This window comes from Cyprinodon tularosa, unplaced genomic scaffold (genome assembly GCF_016077235.1).
Source record: "Cyprinodon tularosa strain WSP-4 unplaced genomic scaffold, ASM1607723v1 ctg187, whole genome shotgun sequence".
Lineage (NCBI taxonomy): Eukaryota > Metazoa > Chordata > Actinopteri > Cyprinodontiformes > Cyprinodontidae > Cyprinodon > Cyprinodon tularosa.
Window position 1 is genome coordinate 731,347 of NW_024038657.1, and position 27,754 is coordinate 759,100.

Here is a 27,754-nt window from a genome sequence, read left to right on the forward strand (position 1 = left end):
TCAATTCACTTTATCTGCCCAACACTTATGGAAGGTATGTCCCTTTTACAGTGTTTATCACATTTAACTCCCACTCAGCCAACTAATTTAAGACACATATACACCAAAAGACATGCGTTGTCTTGCAAAAGTTATGATTGTCCTTTGCAATATTTTACATTATGTAATGTTGTAACCACAAACCTCTATGTTTTCAGTGTTTCATGGAGTGTTTTATGAAATGGAATGTGCATCACTGTGAATGGATGGGGAAATGACAGATACTCTACAAAAAATGAAAGATAAATACATAAAACAAAACCAGAAAACTGTGGCATACATTCAATTCTGACACTTGGAGGAAAAACACTTGGTAGAATAACCTTTCACAGCATTGAATGTTGAAGTAAGTTTCCACCAACTTTGCACACCATTAGACTCACATATTTTTCCTCTTTCTTGTAAGTTGAATCTAGCCTTTCTATATTAGTTACACAGTCCTCTATTTCTGTAAACAGTACATTTCCAACCTTGTTACACTACTACACTTAATAAAAGGAGACCCACCACACAAGTCTCAATTCTTTTTGACACACTGACAAGCCTTCTTCCAGGATCTACCTACGTGGAGCTCCATCTAGTCACCACTAAAGAGAAAGAGCATTTACACAGCATGATGCTGTCACCATCATTTTTCACTGTGGGGATAGTGTGTTCTGGTTGACATGTAATGCTAGCTTTCTGCCATACAAAGGATTTTGTATGCAGGCCAAAAAAATCTGAAAGAGCACCTTCCTGCCATATGTTTTGTGTCCCCTATGACTCTGTTGTGCCAACAGATTCTCACACCTGATATCAGGACCTTTGCGGCTTTAGTTACCAAGGAGCATACAGCTGTTTCTTCAGTTAATGCTGTTCTTTCCTCTCATGTTTTTTTTTTGGTTTGCTTAGTGACATTTTCAAAGCTTAAAATCTTTCAAACTGCTGCAGCTTTCTGAAGGACTTTTTAGGCAAACCTATGAAGAAACTTTTGCAGTAATCAATTCTAGTAAAGATAATTGCATGCATTTTTTTCTAGATCATGCTTGGACATTAGTCCTTTAATCCCGGAAATGTTCTTCAGATGATAAAAGCGCTTTTATGTGCCTCTGAAGGTTCAGGTCTGAGTCCATCATGACACCAAAATTTTGCCTATAATCATTGGTTTCTAGCTGTAGCAGTTGAAGCTGTAAGCTAACTCTGGATCTTTCCTCATTTGATCTGAAGATTATTAAGTTTTGGTTTTATTCAGTTGGAAAGGTAAATGAAGCATGTAGTTGTTGAAGAGGGGTAGCCCTAGAATGGAGCCTTTAGGAACCCCGCAAATGATTATTAAAGGTCCCTACTTACACATAAAAGTCCCTATCCTTCATATAGGATTTAAACCAGTCAGATATTGAAAAGATTCAAAGTCACCCAGGAACACTTTTCTACACTTTAGTGAATGATTAACCAGAGTAACGAGTCTTCCCCCTTTTTTAAACAGTCTGTTCTGACGGAGAAGATTGTAATTGGGAGGTGTGGTCTCCAATAAAATCGGCATCTCCATATTTTCATTAAGCCATGTCTCTGTTGGAAATATAAAATTAAGATTTCGCTGATTAAAAAACATTTTCCTGAGAACACCTGAATTTATTCTGTAGTGAAATTATATGTACAGACAAAAGGTAGTTGGACTCTTTTCTTTCAGGGTATCTGACCAAATGGTTTTAAAATCCCAAATTTTCAGATAAAAAAATCTAGGACTGTTATATTAGGGACTACTTTTGTATGGATCAGTCATTTTGTAAGGTATTTTAGAAACATGGTTCAGATTATTTGAGGTAGATGTTGAAGAAGATCGAGTAATTTATGCAAGTAAGCACAAAATCCCCACACCCTCATGTGTGCACAGCCTTATAGCTAAACAAGATGCAGGAATAGATGAACCAACTTAGACATTGATCGAGAAAAATGTTGTGACAATGCATGTTAGTGTATGTGTGTCTGTGCGTGTGTGTGAGTGCAGTTTGAGGCTTCATCAGTACTAAGTGGCAAATAAATCACAGTGTTGCTACTGTAGGTCTGTGCTCCCTCTCAGTGTGAACCATTAATCTGAACCCCCCAACACACACACCTTCCGCTTCTCTGTTATATCAGACAGAGGCTGGGCTGTGACACAGATACCAAAGTATTGTAAAAAAAAAAATATATATAAATATATTTTAAAAATAAAACCAACTCCTGGCTCTCTGATGTGGCTGCGTCTCTCTGGCTCAGTGGTTTGTAAAGCAGGCTCAAGTAGATAGATGACCTTTCCCGCAACTTTCCAGCACGAGCTGGAGCTGGACATATCAGTGGTTTATGTTCCTGTTTTCTGTGTCCCCTGTCATCACTTTGGACACTAGGTTATGACTGATGCCCTGACTGGTTGGTAATATCACATACGGTATGTGGTTCCCCCAGATGGTCGCGCCAGCTGTGTCAATAGGCAAGAGATGCCCTCAATCTTTACTTGGATCAAAACTGTAGACAGCTTTGTTTAATTACAAACGGTTGTACATGTGTAGATGCAGGTGGGGTTTAATATGCACACAGACACATGGTCCATAATTAAGCATTTAAAAAAATACTAGTATGTAAGCACAAAAATGCTAAAAACTGATAAAACTATTTAGCGTAGCATAAAAGAACCTTACGCACTCATAGGATGGACTTGGGCTTGATGGAAACAATCATTTACTGGGTTTTCTCCATTCAACGCCCACTCTTCTGATTGTCTTCTACTTTTCACCGAGAGCAACACAGGTATACAAGCACACTAACAAAACTCAAAAATATGACCATGTGGCATTCCCATTTTGGATCTCTGTGTTTCACTTTTTAGAATCTTCTTTTATTTACAGGCCAATGAGGGAGCTAGAGGTGCATGACATCTGCAACTTTTCATTCTCTCTCACAACTCATTTTACTCCTCTCTCTCTCCACTTACTTTACAGCATATTTAACAGTTCTTTCCCAACTCAGGTGCACTTCCACTCGGAGACGAAAACAACACAATGAAAATGTAAAGCACCACATAAATCTATCAGGATGGTAATTTAATTTAATTTCTTGCAGCCTGCTTTCTTTTCCACATTGTACTACCAGGAGTTGGTTCTCCAGGAGCAGTGGGAGAGGCTGAGGGTAACTTTTTGCCTTGATAGTCTTTTTCCAAGGAAAATGAGATCTCATTAACTTATTTAATAATTGTGTAATGTAGTCTTTTGGTTGTTTTTTTCCCTCTCATTTCCCATGTGAATTTCAGGGCAGCTTTCCAGCCTTGCTTCTGCATAGCTGTGGAGAAGTGGGCAACAATTACAGGAATATGCAATGTGGAAAGATTATAAATATCTTTTTTTCAGCAAGGGTTTTTACTCTTAAAATGTTTTTAATTTCTTTTCTCTTTTTTTTTAAACTTTTTAAATAATATAAAAAAGGATTCCAGAGACAGTCATTCACTCAAAATCATCATATTCCAGAGCTAGAAAAAGACACATATCAAGCAGTCATTTATTCCTGCCTGTCTAAAATTGACATGCATTAACAAATGCTTTGTCATAGTCGAAATAAATCCCTTGATTAATTTCTTGACAATTAGAACATACCAATATGTTTGTGCAAAATCTAAGTGGCAGAATGACGACCCTTACCTGACATAAACAGAAATCAGGCTGAAGTTTATGAAAGCAAGAGGAAAAGGAAATTTCTTTTAAGAAAGGTTTATCAGGTAAGTCATACCTTGACTTTAAATGAAACAATAACACCACAGCAACAAGTGCTCTTGGAATGAATAGCTAAAACTTCAACACACTGGTAAGTAATATTTGTAAGCATTGAATATTAACAATAAGAAAATGCATCATTTTGGTAAAGTTTGTCATATTTTAAAGTTTCTGATGAAATGTTTGCCAATGTCTAGGGATCAAGTTATTCATTAAATCAATAAAAGCACCTTAAAAATTCTGTAATTAGACGCAGAAGTATTATTATTACCTAAAAGAAAAACACACACAAAGAGGAAAGATGGAGTATGCATCTAGACCTACAACAAACAGCTACAGTATCTAAATTCATCATATTTAGCCAGGGTATTGTGTCTAAGTCTTAACATATTTATTTGGTTAAAAATTTATAATTTGGCTAAAGACAAAAATGTTTTACTTATCGTTGATATTTTCTCTAGATTACAACCCTGCATTTCCTTAAAAAAGTTGCATTACCTTATGATCCTATGCCAGGTTCACACTGCATGGAAACTTGTTTGTCAACCATTTACATAAACCAAAACCTGGATATACCATGTATGCATGTGCGTGGTCAAAATTTCAATGTGGCACTGTTGTGTTTATGTTTACAGCACCTCCCTCGAACAGATGGATAGATGTTGAGCTAATTACTAGCAGAGTCTTGGGGAGTCAGCCACGGGGGCGGAAGGCCTGCTGAGTGGGTGGTGTTGCGCTTTCCTCCTTTTTACCAAATCTCACTCACAAATACTGGTAAACAAAGGCAGGCAAGCATCTTTAAGAAAACTCATATTTTGAATTTGCTGAAATCTTCAGAATAAAACACAAAATGCACAACATGCATAAAAGGTTTATGTGTCAACACCTGCACACACATTGAAAAACACACATCCATGAAGATATGCAAGACATCGCCATCGCAACCAAAGATAAAGGTGCTGTTGTAGCCTGGCAACCGGGTTTCTCTGGCATGCACACACTTGAAGGAAGCCAGAGCACCAAAAATTTGTCAGTGATTACCTACATCGTCCTGGATTCAAACTCCCTACTCCTTTACCAAAAAACACAAGCAGGGAGAGGAGGAACAGAATCACTTACTCTACCATGCAAAAGACAAAGACATGTTAGATGTTGGTGTAGACATATACTGTGACCTTCTCCTTCATGCACTCTATATCATAAGTTTGAAGGGATCTACCTTACTAAGAACTGATTAAGTGAACATTTACTGGTAGAAATGACACTGTGGTCAAGCCATGTCTTAACTGGCTCGTTAAATCTCTGTGACCCTGCCACTTTCTCAGAACTATTCTATGTAGCTGCTACCTCAAAGGCTGACAATAGCTCATTAACAAGAAAAAACAGCCAAAGAAAGGAGACAGAGTTTTAGACAGAGATCTGTAGAAAGAAAAAGACAGAGACAGAAAGCAGAATGAGGGTAACAGCTCTTATATTGTCGTTCAGGCGGTTCTGCTTCATGATTGTACTCTACCGTAGAAGGCCTCGCTTTCACAACTCGTGCACAGAAGAAATAAGAACACCATTAACATGAAAGGATCTTAATTGAGAGGGGATGCTTCATGGAACGTGGATGAGCCTGGGAGTGCATGGGGAAACCTTGTTCCAATGCGATAAAACAACCCACATGGGGGCTTCAAAAGGCCCATCCGTACACAGAGAAGACAGAGAAACACAGAGCAGACACTAACCCGGGTTTGGGGAATGCCTGGATTTTTCCACCTTAATTCAGAGCTAGGAATATTAAAAACAGAAAGAGGAAAGAAAATCTAAAAATTAAAGCAAACGGCCAATTAGACCCATTTCAATTTAAAAAAAGAAAGGAGGATGAGTCTATTGTCTCACTATAAACACTGCATCAGCTGAAGAGGAGGAATATATCTTGACTTGTGTTTTGTTTATGAAGGTTTATGTGCTTTTATATTTTTGCCTGCCTACATAAAATTATAAATAGCATATGAATGAGTGTCAAGAGAGAAATATCTGTATGTTAGCTGGTGTAAGTTCATCAGTATGCATGCAGAATGAGTGAAATGAGCTGTGAGTCTGAGGGCATCGACTGCATATTCATGCTGTTTATGTGCGTAATGCATATTAGAATTTTTCAAGCGTATCTCCACATATGTCTGTGTAGTTTTTTAGTGTGTATGAAACACCTGGGAATCACTTCAATGCATTTCATTCTGGTCTGCCGAATTCTGCAGATTCAAGACGTGATTAAAGTCTTGTGCACTTGGCTGTACAGGGGCAGTTGCACTGGCAGTGGCACAGTGATGGATAGCATGGTGTGCCAGTCATTAGGCTGCCTCCTGGCCTCTGGCACTGAGGTTGCACTCTTAAACACTGCCCTCCCCCTCCTGTCCCCAAACACCCCTGCTCATTTCAAGGTCAACTGCATCTGTGGTGCTGTAGGTTCACCTCTACAAGTCACGAGACTTCTTCTTTTTTGTAGGGAACGTTTATTGCTCGGTGCCCAAGGGAGTGTTTTGAAATGTGGGGGTGGCTGGCTGGCGCATTGCCTCGTGCCAACACACAGTAACAGAGTCATCCATATGCAAAGCATCAGCACACATGCACAAAGACTTGCATGGGAACTGTGGTAAACAAAACTGCATGTCAAACCTTCCAAAAAAAGGCAGCAAACAGCCTGAAGCTCCTGCTGAGGAGACAGTGCAAACCCCTGTTTGAACCCAGTTCTCTCAGGGTCGCCTGTGACAGTCTTTTTGTTTAAATGTTCCCAGTTTAAAATACAGACACCCTAATTGGAGTGTGGAGTCGATATGTTAAAGCTTATTGCAACACTTTTCCCTCTGCTGCACTCAGCTTTGCACCGTGCACAATACAGCTAAGCAACATTGCCCAGGGGTTACTACCAGGCTAGTGGCAAGGGATTGCTCAAAGATTTATTTTTTAAGGTAAACTTATTAACCACATTTTATTAGGTATATCTTGCTAGCACCAGGCTGGAGATCCTCTCTGCCCAAAGAATTGATCATAGACAAGGTTCTTGGGGTTCTGGTATATTTCGCTATGTAAATTAATACTCTGCTTGACAGGTGGTGAAGGTAACCAGTTTTGTGATGGCTTGTTTCTGTTTAAAAAGGAACATCTGATCAATCTTACTATCATGTTTGGGTTTAGCAGAGATGTTACATGCGTTTTTCTTAGTTCTAAACCTCTGCAAATCCTGGATGGAACGAAAGTCAGCTTCAATGATCCTCTCCGTAGAGGTAATTGTTTAGTGCAGTCTAGAGCTGTTCTGTTGGGTGGATGAGCCAACCAGACAGAAAACTTTGTATCAATTTGACTGTATGATCTGGTTGAACTGTAAAGTGCCTTGAGATGACATGTGTTGTGAATTTGGCGCTATATAAATAAACTGAATTGAATTGAATTGAATTAGATAGATGTGGACAAAAACAGACCACAAAATGGCAGTGTAAAAGACGATTAGCCGCTCTTATGGAATGTTGTCCTTCTTGGGTTTTTGTAAGGAGTACAGTCTCAATTGGGCCTTCTTCCAAACTGTCTCTGTGTGAGGACTGTCTTAAATCTCAGGAATTTAGATAGTAAACTCATTCAGGACTTTAGAATGCTTGTTTAATTGTTTTGATTGAGTAAAATGAATAAAATTAAATCATTACAAAATAAATAAATCTAATAAATTGCACCATGAGCATATAAGTGTATTAAAGTGTATGAAATGTAAAAGGGGTAACAATCAGACCATTGCTAAGTGGGGTGAGGCAGAGATTCGACCAGCATTAATGCTCCACCTCTTTTCTTTCACTGTTTCATGTTCTAGGTGGGAGACACGGGAAGCATTGCTCAGTACTTTTGAGGAACAGGAAGAGGCCAACATGTTTGAATGTGTTTCATTGGAAGCCAGGGGCTGAGGCCTGTGATGTTTAATTCAACAGCACATAATCACTCCGATGGAGCAGAGTGAGGCTTTAAATAACTCAGCTTAGAGGGGTAGAATTGTTTCACCCTGTGTGAGGTAACACAAGGCAGAACGTGCATGTGTATGCATGTGCAATTGCAAATGCAATGGGTAAAAGTGTTTTTAAGGGGTTGCCCTTTATAATTCTTGTGTTTGTGAGAGCACACAGGAGCAAGCAAAAGAGCTCTGCTATTTTAGTATGTGGCTCCTCCGAAAGTTGAAATATATTGCTTCGCAACACACAGCAGTTAAATGTGTGCATTTGTTGCTATGGTTAACATCTCAGTGCATTACAATAAAAGCACAAAAGTCCAGTACTTGCATCCCTGTACAAAGTGGAAAGTGAGGCATTGGAAGCCCTTTACCTGCCACAACTCAACTCACAGTTTACAGCCTACTTATTTATCCTAAAGTCTTTGCAGACCTCACTGGCTTCTCTATTAGCTGTGGTCCCAAGTGAGAGACTAGGCAGTCCAGTGACAAACTACGAAAGGGCCATCATGAGTCCATTTAGCCTGTCATACTGGCTTTAACACAGCCCATAACACTGATGCTAATATTCAGTGACTGAACAGGTGATACTGACTCACGCAGGAGTAGGAGGAGGTAAAGCAAGTCACTAATTCAACCGTACGGTCTCTCTTCATGCCTCCTATGTTTAGTCTCAAACTACCCTCTTAACCTCTGGCTTTCCTGGAGACTTTTTCCGCTTTCTTGCTTTCTCATTTTCATCTCTTTCTCTTAAGGCATAGTGCAATTCATTTAGTGAAGGAAACACAGCAAATGCCAAAATCTCTCTCCTTCTCTCTCTTTCCTTTAGCTTTCCCTCTTCTGCTCTCACTTTCTTTCATATCAGTGCTGAGTCTGATTTGTTTGTGTGCGTTGTTGGTCTCCCGTGTGCCAGTCGACAAGGCACGCTATTTATGTGCCTCTGCCCATGTCTGTGAGCGAATCAGGACTTCACAGGAACAGCCCAGGGAGTGAGATGTGCTGGTGCATTTCTAAACAGGGAGTCGCGGGGAGGACTGAAGTGTGTCCAGTTATGAGATAGGCCAACTTGGCCACTATCTGCTTTTGCATTACCTCACTGAACAACAATAGATAAAGCTGCTTGTTGGCAACAACAGTGGTAGGCCGAGTCTCTAACAAAACTCACCTGGTCATGACCAGGACATAAATAAAGAAATATGCAGATATCGGAACTCACAAAAAAATGCAAGAGGAAGCTGAACACAGTGGTTTAGTAAGAGTACAAGCACAGAAACATTTATACCAAACATATGCAGCAAAAGGACTAGAGAAAATTAGCTTTATTGCAGCAGAAAGTTTGGAAAATGTTACAGTTTTGAGTACATTTACTAAAATCTATTTAGAAAAATAATATTTTACAAAATCACCAGCAGCACTGTCTATGCTGTTAATACTGTAAACATTTCATTTGCCTTAATCATTTCCTGTAACATTTTAGAAACCTGGGAGCACACAGCAATCTGGATCTCTGACATTATAAATATTTCAACACAATCTTCTCAATCACCCAGACTTCTGGAACTTTCTGTATGCTGATAGAGATGATCATGAAGGAATGTTCACAGCTCTCTGATTCTCTGATTGACCATATGTTTTATGTAATTTCTCTGTGAAAATATCCAATAATTCATTTTTGATTTATTGTTTTAAATCTTCTGATATATCAAACTCTCTGTTTTGGTATTTTTACCTGTTAAAATGACAAAACATTTATTCCCAATGATTAGTGGGATAAAACTGTTTAAATAATATTGTTTTATAAATTAATGTCAATATATTGGAAAGTACAGAAACACTTACTGATCTGAGATAAGAGTGATTTTTGAGTAAATAGAAGTATTTCAACAGATAAAATATTTATATTTGCCAGGGGATTAGAAAGTGCACCTCTGTCCTTTAGGTGTGACTTTGGTACAGGGTTAAAAAATTAGGTGTAAGGGGTGAAAGGTGATACAGACTTAATTTCGCCTGACCAATGCCTATTGCTGAAATCGCAGGAGAGTTTTGTAAACTCCATATTTTTATTTATATATATATATATATATATATATATATATATATATATATATATATATATATATATATATATATATATATATATATATATATATATATATATATATATGTGGGTGCAGTGTGAAATCATGCTATTGCAATAAAATGTATTTTTTTTAACAGATTTTACACATCTTCAACCGTGGTACCAACAAATGTATCTGTTATGGTTTGTCCAAAACCTTCTGCTGAGGCTGTGTACTCTATCAAATGTGGCAAACACCTCATTATCATTACTGGGATGAATACTGGAAAAGACCCTGAGCTCAGCTTTGGTAAGACCTCTCTGGAGACACACACACACACAATATAAATGGGTAATCAAATGTCTGCCCTTGTGGCAAAAAATAAAGCCTGAATGGTTTCTAAGCAACCGATAGTGTATATTGGTTCCAGATGAAAAATGAAAAATAAAGAAAGCATGTGCGGTTTAGAGTGTGACAGAATAAAAGAATGAGTTTGAGATAAACAGCGCACATTAGAGAGAGATAGAGGCGTTTATGGGATGAACTACAGCGTAGTCAAAGATAAGAGACTATTTTATTTGGATATGAAAGAGACTGAGAGAAAAAGGTCTGCCAATCTGATGGACAAACTGCACTGCCCTGCTCCTCCACAGGGGCAGTGTTGACTGCAGGTTGAGCTGAGATCCACAGATAGTTAGGGGACATGGAAATATGTGATCACACAACTTAAGAGATCATCAGGGAAATAAATAAGTAGCTTACACTCTGTTGCACATGTGCAATGCTTCAGGGGGCAGATTATGCTAGAATCAAGGAACAGGCTGCAGGAAAAAGCTCTAAATATTGTCCTATACGTTACTACAGGTTCAATTGCAGAGGGACTGTCCTGTATCACAGGTGAAGGTAAAACTTGTGATTTGTATATATGTTAAAGAGCAGCATGTAAAGAGGTGACGGCATTTTCTGATCACTGTTGAGCTTTGTTACAAAAACAAAAACAATTCCACTATAAATATGATTTAACAAACAGAAAGAGTTGCATTATGTTTGTTTATCTGTGTGCAAGCGTGAGAAATGCAAGAAGTCAAACAGCGTGTAATAGTGTTTGTGTGTGTTTTTTCCCTCAGATACAAAATTGTGATGGCATGTGTGCATATTTTGTACATCTGTCAAGAGTAAAGTGTTAGCTGGAAAGGAAAGCAGTATCTCAAGTCAGCAGCTGCCACAGAAAGGCTTCCCAAAACAAGCGCCGGGACGTGACAGAGACAGAACAACCGCAGCCTTCTGGTGGTGTAATAGGAAATTAATTGAGACCATCAATATGGTATTAATCATTAAAGCACAGGTGCTGAGGTGGCACTTTGCTGATTACTCTACTGTTGGCAGCACTTATATACACAAAGAGTGAAAGTTTAACCTGCTGTTTTGCAAAGAAAATGTAGTAGGGGGCAAATTGAGAAAAGTAGGGACAAAGGGTGTGAACTCTCACTTACAGCTAAGAGTCACTATTTGCTTTAAAATGAGACAAATCACCCTTAGAACAACATGATCAGATTGCCTTCTTGCTCCTCTGTTGTTTAAAAAAGGTATATAGGCACATGCCTCTGGTGACATCCGATAAGGTGACTTTATATAGGTTGTTTGATTTCATCCTTTTTTTTCCTCCTCTTTATTCAAAAGTGTGGTTACATTTTTTTCAAGTGTTCTATTCGCTGCAGCACAATGTTGTGAGCAAGCCTAAATCTTCATTCATCACTTTATACCAAGTGGTAAAAAACATCTGCTCTAGAGTCTCCTTTAAATAAATTTTCAATGACGTCTCTTAGAGTTGCTGCTTTATTGACTACTTTAACCAGAACGTAAACCGTGTGTTCCAAAATAAACTCAATCTCACCACTTGGTCTCACCACGCTTGCACCTGCACTACAGCCAGTATCTGCCACCTGCAGCCTTTACCACTCAGAGTACATTTTTGACCAGGTCTGCCAAATAAAGTTTGTCTAATATGAAAAAAAAGCTCCTACAAAGCATTAAACAAAAAAACTAACAAAAAAAAACAGCTAGGCATAGAATTAACTATTTTTATGCTTTTCTTAGAATGTCAAAAATTCAAGGATTGGACTTCAATCCTCTGTAAGCACAAATACATTTAGTAAATTAAACAACTTATTAGAATTTTTCTTCAGCTATTAAATAGATTGGTTGATATAGAAAGGGAAAAGGAGACCTGAATGTTTATCCTAAATGTAATCAAATTGTCATGATGGGTTCACTGAAGGAGACCCAGTTATGCAGAACACCGCTGACGGACACAAGGATGAAAAGTAGAACAGTTTATTAAAGCACAAAACACACAGAATGTACTGATTCTGGTTCGGGCCTGGGAACTGGTTCACCGGAGTCTGCGTGAGAGACAGCACAGTTAGTGACTGCTGACAGGGTTTGATTTCCACTGGTTCACTGATAGTACCTTGAGGGTTCTTCAGGTTAACCTTGGGAGAGTCACTGTTGGTTCTGGAGAAGGGTTTGTCAGCAGAGTCCGTTTGCTGCTTCAGCGTCTCACGTCTTAGCTTGAACAGACCTTGGCTTAGATTTCCCAGCTCTAGTCCTGAGCTGCTTGGGGGTTCTCTGTGAATCTTCAGGGTTTGGCTCAGAGGGTCGGCTCGGCAGGTTAGCTCTTCCAGAGATCTCACAGAGGAGGCACGGGTTTCCTGGAAAACAGAGACAGTTGTTAGAATCCAGACTGGATTTAAAGTCATGGAGATACACTGAGGATCTAGGCTTTAGCGCTGACCAACTGGAACAACACTGCGGCGTTGAGGCAAGGTCTGAAGACAGCTTATATAGTGGATCTTCTGATGATCCTTGACGAGCTGCAGCTGTGCAGGAGGCTCCCTCAGAGGATCCACGGCGGACTCTGCTGGAGAAAGATGGAATTTCTCCAGCTCCCAACAGTACCCCCCCCTCAACGACCGCCCCTTGGCGGTCCGGAAGAGGTAGATGGGCAGGAACGCTCGTACTCCTCGATGAGTGCAGGATCGAGGATGTACGAGCCTGGGACCCACTGGCGATCCTCCGGTCCGTAGCCCTCCCAGTCGACGAGGTACTGCCATCCGCGACCTCGTCGACGGGAGTCCACAATGCGGCGCACTGTGAAGGCCGGATGGCCATCGACCTCCAGGGCGGGTGGTGGGGAGTCGGATGGTGGGCACAGAGGGCTCGAGGAAACAGGCTTGATCTGGGACACGTGGAAAGTGGGGTGGATCCGGAGGGACTGAGGTAACTGGAGACGGACAGCTGAGGGGTTGATAACTCGAGTGATCCGGTAAGGTCCGATGAATCTCGGGGAGAGTTTTCGAGACATCCCTTTGAGGGGGATGTCTCGAGTGGAGAGCCATACCTCCTGGCCCTCAGAGTACTCGGGGGCGGGACGTCTCTTGGCGTCGGCGAAACGTTTTGCAGATGCTGAAGACTGGTTGAGTGTGGCGATGGTTTCCCTCCAGATCCTCTGACAACGACGGATGTGATGATTGATGGACAGCACCGATATCTCTCTGTCATCTGCGGGGAAAAGAGGCGGTTGATACCCGAGACTGACCTGGAATGGGGATTGTCCAGTGGATGCAGAACGGAGGGAGTTGTGGGCATATTCAATCCATGGAAGAAATTGGCTCCAGTCCACGGGGTTATTTGACGTGAGGCAGCGGAGGGTGGATTCCAACTGTTGGTTCATGCGTTCTGTCTGACCATTCGATTGGGGGTGGTAACCTGAGGTGAGAGAGGGTTTGCAGCCGAGAGCAGAGCAAAAAGTCTTCCATACCTGGGAGATGAATTGAGGACCTCTGTCCGAGAGGATCTCTTGGGGGATGCCATGAAGCCGGAAAACATGTTTAATCAGAAGTTGAGCAGTCTGGAAGGCCGTGGGAAGCTTTCTGAGGGGAACAAGGTAGCAGGACTTCGAGAAGCGGTCAACAATGGTGAGTATAGTGGACATGCCTCGGGAGACTGGGAGACCGGTGACAAAATCAATGGCGATATGGGACCATGGACGCGAGGGAACAGGAAGTGGTTGAAGCAGGCCAGAAGGACGTTGGTGTGAGGCTTTGTTACGGGCACATGTGGGGCAAGCCAACACATACTCCTTTACGTCCCTGTGGAGAGTGGGCCACCAGAAGCGTCTGGAGATGAGAGCTATGGTTCTACTGACTCCTGGATGAGCAGAGAATTTGGCGGCATGCATCCACTGGATAAGACGGGACCTGACGGAAGATGGGACATACACTATATTGCCAAAAGTATTTGCTCACCTGCCTTGACTCACATATGAGCTTAAGTGACATCCCGTTCCTAATCCATAGGGTTCAATATGACGTCGGTCCACCCTTTGCAGCTAGAACAGCTTCAACTCTTCTGGGAAGGCTGTCCACAAGGTTTAGGAGTGTGTTTATGGGAATTTTTGACCATTCTTCCAGAAGCGCATTTGTGAGGTCGCACACTGATGTTGGACGAGAAGGCCTGGCTCTCAGTCTCCGCTCTAATTCATCCCAAAGGTGTTCTATCGGGTTGAGGTCAGGACTCTATGGAGGCCAGTCAAGTTCATCCACACCAGACTCTGTCATCCATGTCTTTATGGACCTTGCTTTGTGCACTGGTGCACAGTCATGTTGGAAGAGGAAGGGGCCAGCTCCAAACTGTTCCCACAAAGTTGGGAGCATGGAATTGTCCAAAATGTCTTGGTATGCTGAAGCATTCAGAGTTCCTTTCACTGGAACTAAGGGGCCAAGCCCAGCTCCTGAAAAACAACCCCACACCATAATCCCCCCTCCACCAAACTTTACACTTGGCACAATGCAGTCAGACAAGTACCGTTCTCCTGGCAACCGCCAAACCCAGACCCGTCCATCAGATTGCCAGATGGAGAAGCGCGATTCGTCACTCCAGAGAACGCGTCTCCACTGCTCTAGAGTCCAGTGGCGGCGTGCTTTACACCACCGCATCCGACGCTTTGCATTGCACTTGGTGATGTATGGCTTGGATGCAGCTGCTCGACCATGGAAACCCATTCCATGAAGCTCTCTGCGCACTGTTCTTGAGCTAATCTGAAGGCCACATGAAGTTTGGAGGTCTGTAGTGATTGACTCTGCAGAAAGTTGGCGACCTCTTCGCACTATGCGCGTCAGCATCCGCTGACCCCGCTCCGTCAGTTTACGTGGCCTACCACTTCGTGGCTGAGTTGCTGTCGTTCCCAAACACTTCCATTTTCTTATAATACAGCTGACAGTTGACTGTGGAATATTTAGGAGCGAGGAAATTTCACGACTGGATTTGTTGCACAGGTGGCATCCTATCACAGTTCCACGCTGGAATTCACTGAGCTCCTGAGAGCGACCCATTCTTTCACAAATGTTTGTAAAAACAGTCTGCATGCCTAGGTGCTTGAATTTATACACCTGTGGCCATGGAAGTGATTGGAACACCTGATTCCAATAATTTGGATGGGTGAGCAAATACTTTCGGCAATATAGTGTAGGTACGATTAGAGGGACCGTTACCTGGATCGGGTTCAGTGGCCAGAGCTGAGTTGATGAGGTCAGTTATTTCCCAGTTGACCACCCCTACGGTACAGGAAGCCGGAAGAACAGGTTCAGGAGTCTCGGGATGATCGACGGAGTAGAGACGAGAGAGAGAATCGGGCTTCACGTTCTTGGATCCGGGTCTGTAGGAGATGATTAGGTTGAAACGAGAGAAGAAGATTGACCACCTGGATTGGCGAGGATTAGCTTGTTTGGTTGACTGGATGTAAGCCAGGTTCTTATGGTCGGTCCACACAAGAACCGGGTGCTCAGCTCCCTCCAGCCAATGCCTCCATTCTTCCAACGCCAGTTTGATAGCCAGGAGCTCTTGGTCACCCACATCATAGTTTTGTTCAGCGGAAGAGAGCCTACGGGAGAAGAAAGCACAAGGGTGTATTTTCTGGTCTGAGTCGAGCCTCTGGGATAGGACAGCTCCAACACCGGAATCTGAAGCATCCACCTCTAGAATAAACTGCTTCGCAGGATCAGGTTGAATAAGGACAGGTGCTCTGGAAAACAAGGATTTTAATCTTTCAAATGCTGCTTGAGCCTCGGGAGTCCACTGAAATGTGCGTTTAACAGAGGTCAGGGAGGTTAGAGGAAGGGCGGTCTGGCTGTAGTTTCTAATGAACCGACGATAGAAGTTTGCGAATCCTAAAAACCTCTGAAGTTGTTTTCGGTTCTCAGGAACTGGCCAGTCTAAGACTGCCTTGATCTTGTCCTCTGAAGGTTTTACCTGGCCGCCCTCTAGCACAAACCCCAAAAAGGTGACAGAAGGTTGATGAAATTCGCACTTCTCGGCTTTCACGAACAGCTTATTCTCCAAAAGTCTCTGTAAGACAAGACGGACATGTTTCTTGTGTTCATCGAGGTTCTTGGAGTAAATGAGAATGTCATCAATGTACACGAAAACAAACACGTTGAGAAAGTCTCTGAGAACATCATTTACTAGAGCCTGGAAGCAGGCTGGAGCATTAGTTAAACCAAAGGGCATCACTAGGTATTCGAATTGGCCCAAGGGTGTCTTGAAGGCAGTTTTCCATTCATCGCCCTCACGGATCCTGAGGAGATGATAAGCGTTTCGTAAATCCAGTTTGGAAAACACTGTTGCACCCTGTACTGGTTCAAAGGCAGAGGCGAGAAGAGGCAGTGGGTATTTGTTTTTGATTGTAATCTGGTTCAAACCTCGATAGTCTATACAAGGCCTCAGGGAACCATCCTTCTTCCCCACGAAGAAGAACCCGGCGCCCAATGGAGAGGATGAAGGACGAATTATTCCAGCAGCTAATGATTCGTTGATGTATTTTTCCATAGTTTCTCTTTCGGGCTTGGAAATGTTATACAATCTGCTGCTAGGAAGAGGAGCACCAGGTAAAAGTTCTATGGCACAATCGTATGGTCTGTGTGGAGGTAGGGACGTCGCACTGACCTTACTGAAGACAGGGGCTAAGTCATGGTACTCAGAGGGGACTGAAGAAAGGTCAGGAGAGTCCATCTCCCCCCCACCTCTAGGAGACCCCAACACGGGGGCAGCAGAACGAAGGCATGTTTCGTGGCACCTAGTGGACTATGATTCCAGATGATGTTTAGTCCAGTTAATGTGAGGGTTATGCTTCTCCAACCATTCGAACCCGAGAACCAGCGGGGAACATGCAGATGGAAAAACAAAAAATGTTATTGTCTCTCGATGGTTACCTGACAGAAGTAGCTCGAGGGGCTGGGTTTGGTGGGTAACTCGATGGAGTCTTTTCCCGTCAATAGCGGATACACAGAGAGGCTGAGAGAGAGGAATGGTTTTAATCTGGAGTTGCTGGACGAGGTTAGAGTCGATTAGGTTACGTTCACAGCCTGAGTCGACGAAAGCAGAGAAGGAGAGGCTTTGATTATCACAAAAAAGCGTGGCAGGCAGTAACAGTCGAGGAGATTTCTTCGTGTTTATTTGGCCCGCCAGACTCCTCAGATCCTCTGGCGGGCCCCGGCTTTTAATTTAGCCGGGCAGGAGGCGATGAAGTGTCCACTCTCACCACAGTAGATACATAGTTTGCTAAGAAAACGCCTCTGTCTCTCCTCTGGAGTGAGCCTGGTGTGTCCCACCTGCATGGGTTCGACATCCCTTTCGCCCGAATGAGAGGCCTGAACAGGCAACGGTAGAAACTGGGGCTTAGACCTCTGAGTGGGCAACTGCTCTGTAGAGGGAGAACAAACAGTCACATTATGTGAGGCAGAAGAAAATGTACTCTGCTTCTTAGAACTGTTTCTGGCTCGAATTCTATTATCTAATCTGATGGAGAGGCGAATTAGATCTTCGAGGGTGGCAGGTTCATCGAGGGTTGCGAGTTCATCTTTAATCTGCTCGTTCAATGCCATGAAAAAGGCTCCTTTCAAGGCGCTTTGGTTCCATCCGGAAGCTGCCGCCTTAACCCGGAAGTTAATTGAAAATTCAGCCACCGAAGAATTTCCCCGTTTAAGGTTGAAAAGAGCTCTAGAATCAATTGTTTGGTCAGTTTCTTGGTTGAAGACCTGGGTAAATTCAGCAATGAAATCAGAGTAATAGCAATTTAAACTGTCGTCAGCGGCAAATCTTGCCTGAGCCCATTCCAAGGCTCTTCCTGTTAACTGAGAGAGAATGAAAGTTATCTTCTTGTGATCCGTGGAAAAACAGCCAGGGGAGTTCTGAAAGATCATCCGACATTGAAATAAAAATCCTTTGCAATCCTTCATGTTGCCTGAAAATCTTTCTGGGAGACTAGGACGGAACTCTGATGACGTCACAGCCTGTGACCTCGGAGGTGGGACTGGACCCGGAAATGGTTGCTGTACAGACGCAGCATTAGCGCTGTTCACGTAGTTAACATAGCCTTGAATGGCTTGATTTTGTCTTTCTATGTGGGTGTTTAACTCACGTAGAGCCAGGCCGTGTCCATGAATTTGGGCTGCCTGTTCCTCTAGTCGACGGAGATGGTGATCTGCTGGGCCTTGAGTTTGGCCGCAGTGTTCTGTCATGATGGGTTCACTGAAGGAGACCCAGTTATGCAGAACACCACTGACGGACACAAGGATGAAAAGTAGAACAGTTTATTAAAGCACAAAACACACAGAATGTACTGATTCTGGTTCGGGCCTGGGAACTGGTTCACCGGAGTCTGCGTGAGAGACAGCACAGTTAGTGACTGCTGACAGGGTCTGATTTCCACTGGTTCACTGATAGTACCTTGAGGGTTCTTCAGGTTAACCTTGGGAGAGTCACTGTTGGTTCTGGAGAAGGGTTTGTCAGCAGAGTCCGTTTGCTGCTTCAGCATCTCACGTCTTAGCTTGAACAGACCTTGGCTTAGATTTCCCAGCTCTAGTCCTGAGCTGCTTGGGGGTTCTCTGTGAATCTTCAGGGTTTGGCTCAGAGGGTCTGCTCGGCAGGTTAGCTCTTCCAGAGATCTCACAGAGGAGGCACGGGTTTCCTGGAAAACAGACAGTTGTTAGAATCCAGACTGGATTCAAAGTCATGGAGATACACTGAGGATCTAGGCTTTAGCGCTGACCAACTGGAACAACACTGCGGCGTTGAGGCAAGGTCCGAAGACAGCTTATATAGTGGATCTTCTGATGATCCTTGACGAGCTGCAGCTGTGCAGGAGGCTCCATCAGAGGATCCAAGGCGGACTCTGCTGGAGAAAGATGGAATTTCTCCAGCTCCCAACACAAATATTATCGTGTGTGAATTAGAAAACCAGACACTTAGACCATTTGCTCAAAAATATTTTCACAGAGATAATTTTTTTGCATCCATTTTATTTGATAAAATAAATAAATTATTTGTGCACTTAATGTGTGACATTAGTTCTCAAATTGAGAGGGGCCACTCATCTCACCTTATTATGAAAAATATCATATTCATGCAGTCTCACAATGTACTCGCACACCTGTGGCCACAGGGGTGACTGGGAAGCCCTGCAGCACTACAGATGCGTTTTAAGAGACAATAAAAAAACATCCAGACCAACAGTCATTTAGGCCTGTAACAGATCGGCAGTTTTTAGAACCCTCATGCATTTCTCTATAGCTATTCTGCATTTGCTTGCCAGAGTACCACTGTAATTGTTCCAGTCATCACACGATGGATAAAGTGAGAAAATTTGCCTGCACTATACAATGGAAAAGAGAAAAAATATTTAGCTTAGATAAAGAAGTCAGATTTAAGGGGATATCTCTGACCAAAAATACACTCACTGAGCAAAAATAGATGGAAAAGACATTGAAACGAAATCATGATTTACTTCAAAACAACGTTTACATTTGGTTGAAAAGTTAAACATTAAAAACCATAATTTTCAGATCAATGAAAAGTCATTGAAATCTGTGTTTGCAACGTCTTTTCAATGTGTTTTCAATGACTTAAGTAGGACAAAATCAGACCAACCAAACACACTAATGATTTTTGGACTAAATCAAGCCTATGACGGAACATACAGATATAGCCATAAAAAAAAAAAACGTTAAAAAAAACACATTGATGTCTGGTGTTTGGGGGAAAACAAAGCAGAATAAGCAGTTCTCCCGTTTCCTTTGTAAAAAAAAAAAAAAAAAAAAAGTAGTTGCAAAATGTGTCAAATTTTGCAGCTACTCCACCATTTGTTACCAAACTCTGGTTAGATTACCAGTGTACATTTGCTAATCAGAAAGGAAATACAGCAATACATAGTATCTTCAAAGGCAGTAAGGTCAGGTATACAAAGGACAAAAATACCTCACTATAATCAAATTATCCAATACAGCTCCTTAAACAGTGAGTCAGAAATGGAATGGTAAAGGCTAATCTGAAAGGCATTCATATCAGAAAATGTCAGGTAAACTCCCCAGGAAGCCATGTTTCTTACAACATCTAATCCTTCGTGAGGCAAAACACACTGAGGACTAGAGTGCCAGTGTTAATCAGCCAGAGGAGAACCAAATTGCAGCAACTACATTAAGCCGTTAAGCACACCACGTCTCCAAATTGTTGAAGGTGCCTTACTCAGATAAATGTTTCTTCTTATGAATAATACATCACACATATATACACAGATAAAACCAGGCGTATCTATGTTGTGTATGTGAGTATAGGAATGGGGGAACACACAAAGCGTGCGTCCGTCTCATTGACACAGCTTGACAGCTGAGCAGGATGGCAAATCGCCCAAGTGGCAGAGTTCAACCCTTTCTTCAGGCAGAGTAAAGCCCAGCATCAGTTGGCCTCCCAAGGTGGCCTGCAGCAAAGCACCTCTCCACGTCTGTCGGTGTTAAGGATGAGCTTATGAAATGTTTATGATTCAGGAAGTGTAGATAAGACGGAGATTGATCTGGACTGAAAGGCAAATAAGACTGCCAAAACTTAGAGTCAGCTGAAAGCAGGCACAAGGAGCGAAGTGGAGGGAGAGACTAAACTTAGAGTGGAAAAATGCATTAACACGGAGGGCGGGCCCTGAGAGAGTGGAAAGTAATAAATACTTCCTTTCAGCTCATGCCTTACTGGACGTAAAGAATAAACATTGACACATCATCTCAGTCAACTGACTGGTGGTCATGGAATGTATTTGAATTTTATCCTTTGTTTGATGGCTGCCATGTTTGACACATGCAGCTTTTTACTACTGAGAGAGCTAAAGTACCATTAGGAGCGAGTGCAGCAAGTTAAAGAGACCACTATATGTGTTTTTGTAATCTGAAAGGAAACTGTTAGAAAAGCTACTTATGCATGAGGGAAACATGCACTGCTTTGTTAAAAAAATTCAGTGTGAAGAGCAATTAACACTGCAAATCATCCTAAATACCCAATCCAGAAGTGAAACACAGTGATGGCAGCATCATGATGTGGAGGCACTGTTTTTTTATTCTATAAAAGCCGATAAATACACAAGATGAGGTTTTAACATAAATTAATGTGAGTTCAAGGAACGGGAATGAACATCTCTGTGAGTCACAGTATCTGTTTGAGAAAAAAAAAAACTTTTTTTAAAGCAAAAATGTCAGATGGAAGTGCCACATTACCATAGATATTTGTCTGAAGCAGATAATTGGACTTCAGTTGAGAGAAAGCAGGACTTGACTGTCTTTAGAATCCTGGTGCTAATATATCAACTTTAATTTACGGCCTGTAACACCACAGCGGAATGAGAAAGGATTTCATCAAATGGAGCATTTTTCAAAGGCCAGAAGTATGTGTATGCTTGCATTCATCTGTGTATTTGTGTGTCTGCAGCTTGGCCAGATAGAGGGATAAGACCCTTTGATGAATTTCCCAATGGCCCTGGTCAGCTTGCAGGAGCGGAACAGAGAAGAGGCCACCAGAGAGTTAGGGTCCAAGCTCTAGGGCTTGTTTGCTCCCTCCCTCTCTCAGTCAGCCTTCCCTTTACCTCCTCTGATCAATACTAGTTTCTAATCACTGAGGACAGTACGGTAGTCCCCTCTTTCTCTCATCTCCTCTCTCAGTTTTTTTTCTTCTCACTTTTACAACCCCTGTCTATGCCACAATATTGCCAGCTAGCATAAATTAGACGCACTGGCTATATGCGTCCCACTTTCAGTCATGCACTTTCTGTCTGTGTTTTTCTGCATATTTGTGAAAGGGAATCAGTTAAAGTCTCTGTAAATACACGAACAGGCTTATACAAGGCTCTTAAAGTGTTTGCACTTTTTTGTGTCTGTGTGCAACAAGATAAGATAATTTAGAAAAGCAACACAAACATAAACCCTGCTGAATAATGTGCAGCATGCATAAACTTGAATAATAACATCCTCTCATTTTGGTGGCTTTATCCTAGTTATCTAATTGCCTGCGTTTTTTTTTTCTCCCCTTTAATAAACTAATGAATGTTATGTGGTGGTCTGGAATCATGTGGGCAGGAATAAGACTAGCTCCTCTAAACCCCCACACTTCATCAGAACAGCTGAATAAATTGTGGAGGAAATAATTACGGGGCAGAAGAGCAGGCATCATCCTGGAACACCGACGGTGCCCTCGCTGGAAACTACCTCACCCATAAGCCAAGGCTCCATTAGGTATTGTCTGGGGCCTGCAGGCTAATTTGTTTGCATCAATAATACATTCAAAGGATTTATCTAACTTGCAAATGAGCATTCGTTTACTGGTTCAAGAGGCAAGGAGGAGGGTAGGCAGCAGGAGAGTAGGTGTGAAAAGCTGAAGCAGCTGGTCGGGGCTATCTGGGACATAGTTAACTCTTTATTGGGCTATAGAAAAGGGGTCCATATTTAGCTGTTTGGTTATATTTAAATGTTTGTTTCTGATACTCAGTGGGAACAGCTACAGTTTATGTAGGACAGGGATGGAGCCAGGTGTGAGTAGCCAATCCTTGGAAAGACATAAGAAATGAACCAGAGTCCCACTGTAGTCCCCTCATATTACCTGCTGAACCAAATGCTCTCTAATATTATGCCAATGATGCAATAATAAAGAAGTGTGTCCATGTCTCTCTTAGAAGAAAAGGTGGGGATATTAGTTGGACATGGTAGATTGTCCTTGGGGGACATTTTGATCCCCAGGGGCCCTTTGATCTCTCTGCTCTCATTCAGTGGAGCTGGTAGGGTGAGGAGGGGGTCATAGCTGAAATGAGCTAGCAAGAGAGAAAAAGACCAGAGAGACAAGAGATTGGAGAGGAGGAAGGAAGCTGGCCACAAACATATGCTGCCGCTCAGTGCCAAGCCTCGCTGGCTCAGGCAACCCACACATACGCTGCACTGCTGCTGCTGTTAGCACTCAGGCCCTCTCCAACACATACACCATGGCACTACTTAGTCAAACAAAGCTGGAGAGATGACTCTGGAAGGAGACAGGGTCTCCCCAGTCTCAGCACTGCCAGGACAGGGTGACAGAACACAGTCTGATCAAACACATGCTTTATTACCAGCTCAGAGTACCAGCTCAGAGTCTTTTACAGGCTCCTAATGTCTTGGCTTCTTCCCCTTTGATTAATTATTGGTGGAGGCTGCAAAATATTAATTTGTTCATACCAGACGTTAGAACTGAGCAATACAGTGGGAGATAAAAAATACATTCTGAGTTCTTCTTTTGCCAAACAGGAACTCAAAAAAGAGGGAAATCATGACCGTGTGGTGTCTCAGGGTTTTAAATTTTCAGACTACGAATCCCCATATCTATCTATCTATCTATCTATCTATCTATCTATCTATCTATCTATCTATCTATCTATCTATCTATCTATCTATCTATCTATCTATCTATCTATCTATCTATCTATCTATCTATCTATCTATCTATCTATCTATCTATCTATCTATCTATCTATCTATCTATCTATCTATCTGTCTGTCTGTCTGTCTGTCTTATTATTGCAGCACATAACGCTAAAGAAAGTAGTCTCAAACTCAACACAGTAAGATTTTACATAAATTATTTTTACATTTCAGTTAATTATCTTTCTGTAAAATAATGGCAGTAATGAACTGCTGCTTTGTGGCTGAGAGGTATCTGTAGAAATGTGTCCACTGAATAGTTTTAAAAACAAACCTCCATACTGGGATTAAAATCAAGGGTATCTTGCTATATGTAGTTAGTTGTGGGTTGACTGGTTGTTCACTCCAATTGACTTTGATTGATTTAATACATTTTTAACCTTTTCTATGCCCTAATCTTGACAATAACCCTAACTCTTTACTAGTTAATACCTCACCCTAACCATAAACTAAATCCAATTTACACCTTAGCTCTAAACTTAACCATTGGAAAAAATAGGTCATGAGGACCAGCAAGATGTCCTCCCTTTATAACAACTGGTCCTTAATGTGATGGTGAAATTGCAAAAATGGTCCTCATAGTGATGCCCAGACAGGAGCAAACTCACTCACACATTTCTATTCAGATTCTATATTAACCCACTTGTAGTGTAGAAAACACAACAGAATTCAGAAGTACAAACACCCTCAAATGCTGAGACATGCGATAACAAATTCTTGTATAACATACAAATCAAATTCAGGGTTCATCTTGCAATCTGAGCCTCACAAACCCAATTCTGCTCTGCTGCCTATGCACCGTGTGTTTCATGCCTTTTCCATGTGAACGAATGGGGTCAGTATCGTCACATAAACATCGTCCTTTGCTTTCCCCTCCTCCATTCTTCCACCCCCTTTCCTCTGTGAGTGGATGCTGAGCACTGGTGCATATCTACACAGGGATGGCAAGGGCACCAAGGAGAGAAAATCAATACTATATCTCACCACTAAGCACAATCCCAACCAAAAGCAGCTGGAGTTTGCAGGTTACTCCATAAACTGGATGGCTTCATCTGCCTCGCCACCGCTACAGTAATGCACTACAGCCCAATAGTCTGGGCCAGAACCTGCCAGACACAGAGGTGTATACACACATACACTCAAAAAGAAAGTACACACATACACAGAGACAAACACTCCCAGGGGTTTTGGAATTGCAACAGCAATGAGAAAAACTCTCGTGAGGCAAAAGCAGAGTTGACAAATACTCTCTCCTTCCGTCACATTGAAGGAAAAAGGCCTCTGGACCATTTAGCCCACCCTAGCTGTCCCTGTGTAAGGCCACATGTGCACACACATTCGCAGACGAGTCATAGGTTTACATCCAAACAATGAAACAGTCCCCAAAATACCTGTTCTAAAAATAACTGAGGGGAAACAGAAGTAGGGATATTATGATTGCACGCACGTCCTGCTTGGTCCCACCAAGGAAGGGGAAGAGACTAATGATTTTCCTGGTGCAAGCAATTAAAAAACTATTTGTCACCTGCCAGGCTGCATATGACGTTAGGAGTCTTGGCAGAGAAGCAACACCACGTAAAGAGAAACATACACACACACATAAAAGTGGGTTGCACCATGAAGTGGGTGTATAGAGATAAATTATGTTTTTGAAACAGTTGAAGCTGGGATGTGAAAAAAGGAAGCAGGGAAAAAAATTAAGTAAGGACAGAGGAGACAGAGGTTCCAGAAGATGGGACGACATGGGGATAAAAGGCAAATTTATTTGGGCAGGTTAATACAGGCCAGTCAGAACCTCAGACAGCACACTGCCATCAGGAAGTCATGTAATATTTAAAACGCAGCCAGTAAAAGTAATTCTCCTGCTGCTCGGCTTCCGGCTAAAATCGAAATGTATATTTCAACGACCCTTCTCAAACGTTATCAGCATAAACAGAAAAAAAAAGTTCTGCTACATACCTGTAAATTCTGCCATGTCTGGCTAGATCACACTTTTTTGGCCCCCCGAACAGCGCAAAATGTGCTTTATACTGAGCTGCTGAAATCAGTTTTATAAATCTTTAGAAGAAAAAAAAAATATTCGCATTGACAAGAAATTCTAAATTTTTACAATGTTTCACAGTTTCATAAGGCAACAACCCAAACCCATCCCTTGTTAGTTCAAAGATCAGTTTCAGCTGAAATATTGTAATTTCATTAAGAAAGGTAATAATTTTCATTGTTGCTGTGTTGTGCCATGTTGGAGTGCGTCAGGAGGTAGATTTGTTATCTGTACACTGTGTGAGGTTTAAGATTCCACACAATGGGCACTAAGGCTGACTAATATATTACAGAATTTCCTAAAAAACGTACTGCGCCATGCTACACAACAAAAATACTCTGCTCTTGTGCAATGGGGGAAAATAAATATTTTTTAAAGATAGCATTATACCTTCCTTTGCAGTATAGACATCCCCAGATCTTGCTTCAAGTGGCTGCCTGGCCACTGCAATTTAAGAGGCAGCTCGTTAACATTAGGTGATTTGCGCTGCTCATTTGCTCCCTCTCATCTCCACCAAATGATATTATCCTCTACTTCTAATCTTCTAATTCTAATCGCCATTCTCGGAGCACCCCGTCACCTCTTGTTTCTCTCCCCTCCCGCCACATCAGTTCTACCAGGCTCGCTTCCTTCCACCTCCTCGCTGGCTAGAGTGGGCGCATTTTGAGACGGGGGAGAGCAGACGGAGATGGGAGCAGAGCTCTACCACTTAAGGGTGTTCATGCATTTGAGTTCAGTATGGAATGTACTCACTTCAGAAAAAACTAAAAGAAGGCTGACTCTGAAGGCTGAATGTGCCCTCGCAGTAACTTTTTCCTGGGTCAAAAAAGAAGAGCTTTGTTTTTGTTTTCTTACAATTTATAGAGGAGAAACAGATCAACAATGTTAAGGATTTAGTCCAGTATTGCAAAATAAAAACAAATGAAGAGGTGGAATGGAGGTGGGGGTTGACTGGTAGAGAAATGTTAAAGAAAAAGTGAAAAAAGCAAAAGCAGATATTTTAACCATTTTACATCTGAGAAACAAATAGTCAATGTTTTTGCATCATAACCAAATACTGTTGAGCCCTGTTTGACTTTACTTTCTCTTCAGCTAGATAACTGATTGAGCTACATTGGCTGAGCTTTTTTTTTATGTATATCGTTCTAAACACAGGGCTATATCTTTATCGGTAATCCAGAGAGAAATCAGCCTATTTTAAAGCAAAATGCAAGTACCCTCAGAGACACAAATTTCCACAATAAAATTGGCAATTATAGAAATTTCAATCAGAGCCGGTTAAAGTGGTGGCTGGTTAAAGGGGAGCTGAGATCAATAACTGACTGAATGCAAAGTGGCTCTAGTGACTCCAGTCTTGCAAAACTCAGCTTTCATAGCAACACCTTTCTGCTGATCTTAATTGTTGCTCAATGCTCTCCCAATCTTCTGCCTTCACTTCACCATCCTGCCTCATCCCTCCCTCACATCCAAGTGATTTTGTCGGTATGTCGGGCCTCATCCACAACTAATTGGGGCTCAGAGGAGTAATCAGGGCAGGACAAATCAGACAGTTCTGGTCATTAGCTGCGACCAGTGTTCTCTGGGAAGCTGGGAGCCACGTGCGCAGCTCTGCCATCACGCCTGAGCGTGCAAAAATGACACAGGCAGACTAAGGGCTCGACATGAGCAAGAAGCAGCATAGCCTTGTGACACAGATTGTTTTTGGTTGCTTTATGAAACACACACACAGATTAATAAATCACAATAAAGGCCTAAGAATTTCAGGGTAGACATATAAATAAATATCACCCTGAGCATACAATTGATTCTGTAGATATAATTTTCTATAGAGGAAAAGATAAAAATAGAGTTGATGAAAAATAGATAGTACAGAATACATGGAGGAAAACAATTTTAGATGCTGATAAAGACTTGAGTCTGATGTAGAGGTTAAGTGTACAATGGAATGCAACAGAAGGCTTTAAATAAAAAGTATGTTATGTGTTAGAATAGCCCACTGGATTAGAGAGTTCTTCATAGGAAAGAATATGAATTACTATTTTTTTAAAAGCTGCAAAAAGTCAGACTTCAAATATCAAGAGCTTAGAAAGTAAAACCTCAAAATA

At 41.9% G+C, this 27,754-nt stretch overlaps 1 protein-coding gene across 8 annotated transcripts in view; it reads right to left on the minus strand.

The window, feature by feature from the left end:
* Nucleotides 1-27,754, minus strand: part of camta1a (calmodulin binding transcription activator 1a) — a 418,830-nt gene that overhangs the window by 53,513 nt on the left and 337,563 nt on the right. The gene's annotated exons all lie outside the window — the stretch shown is intronic.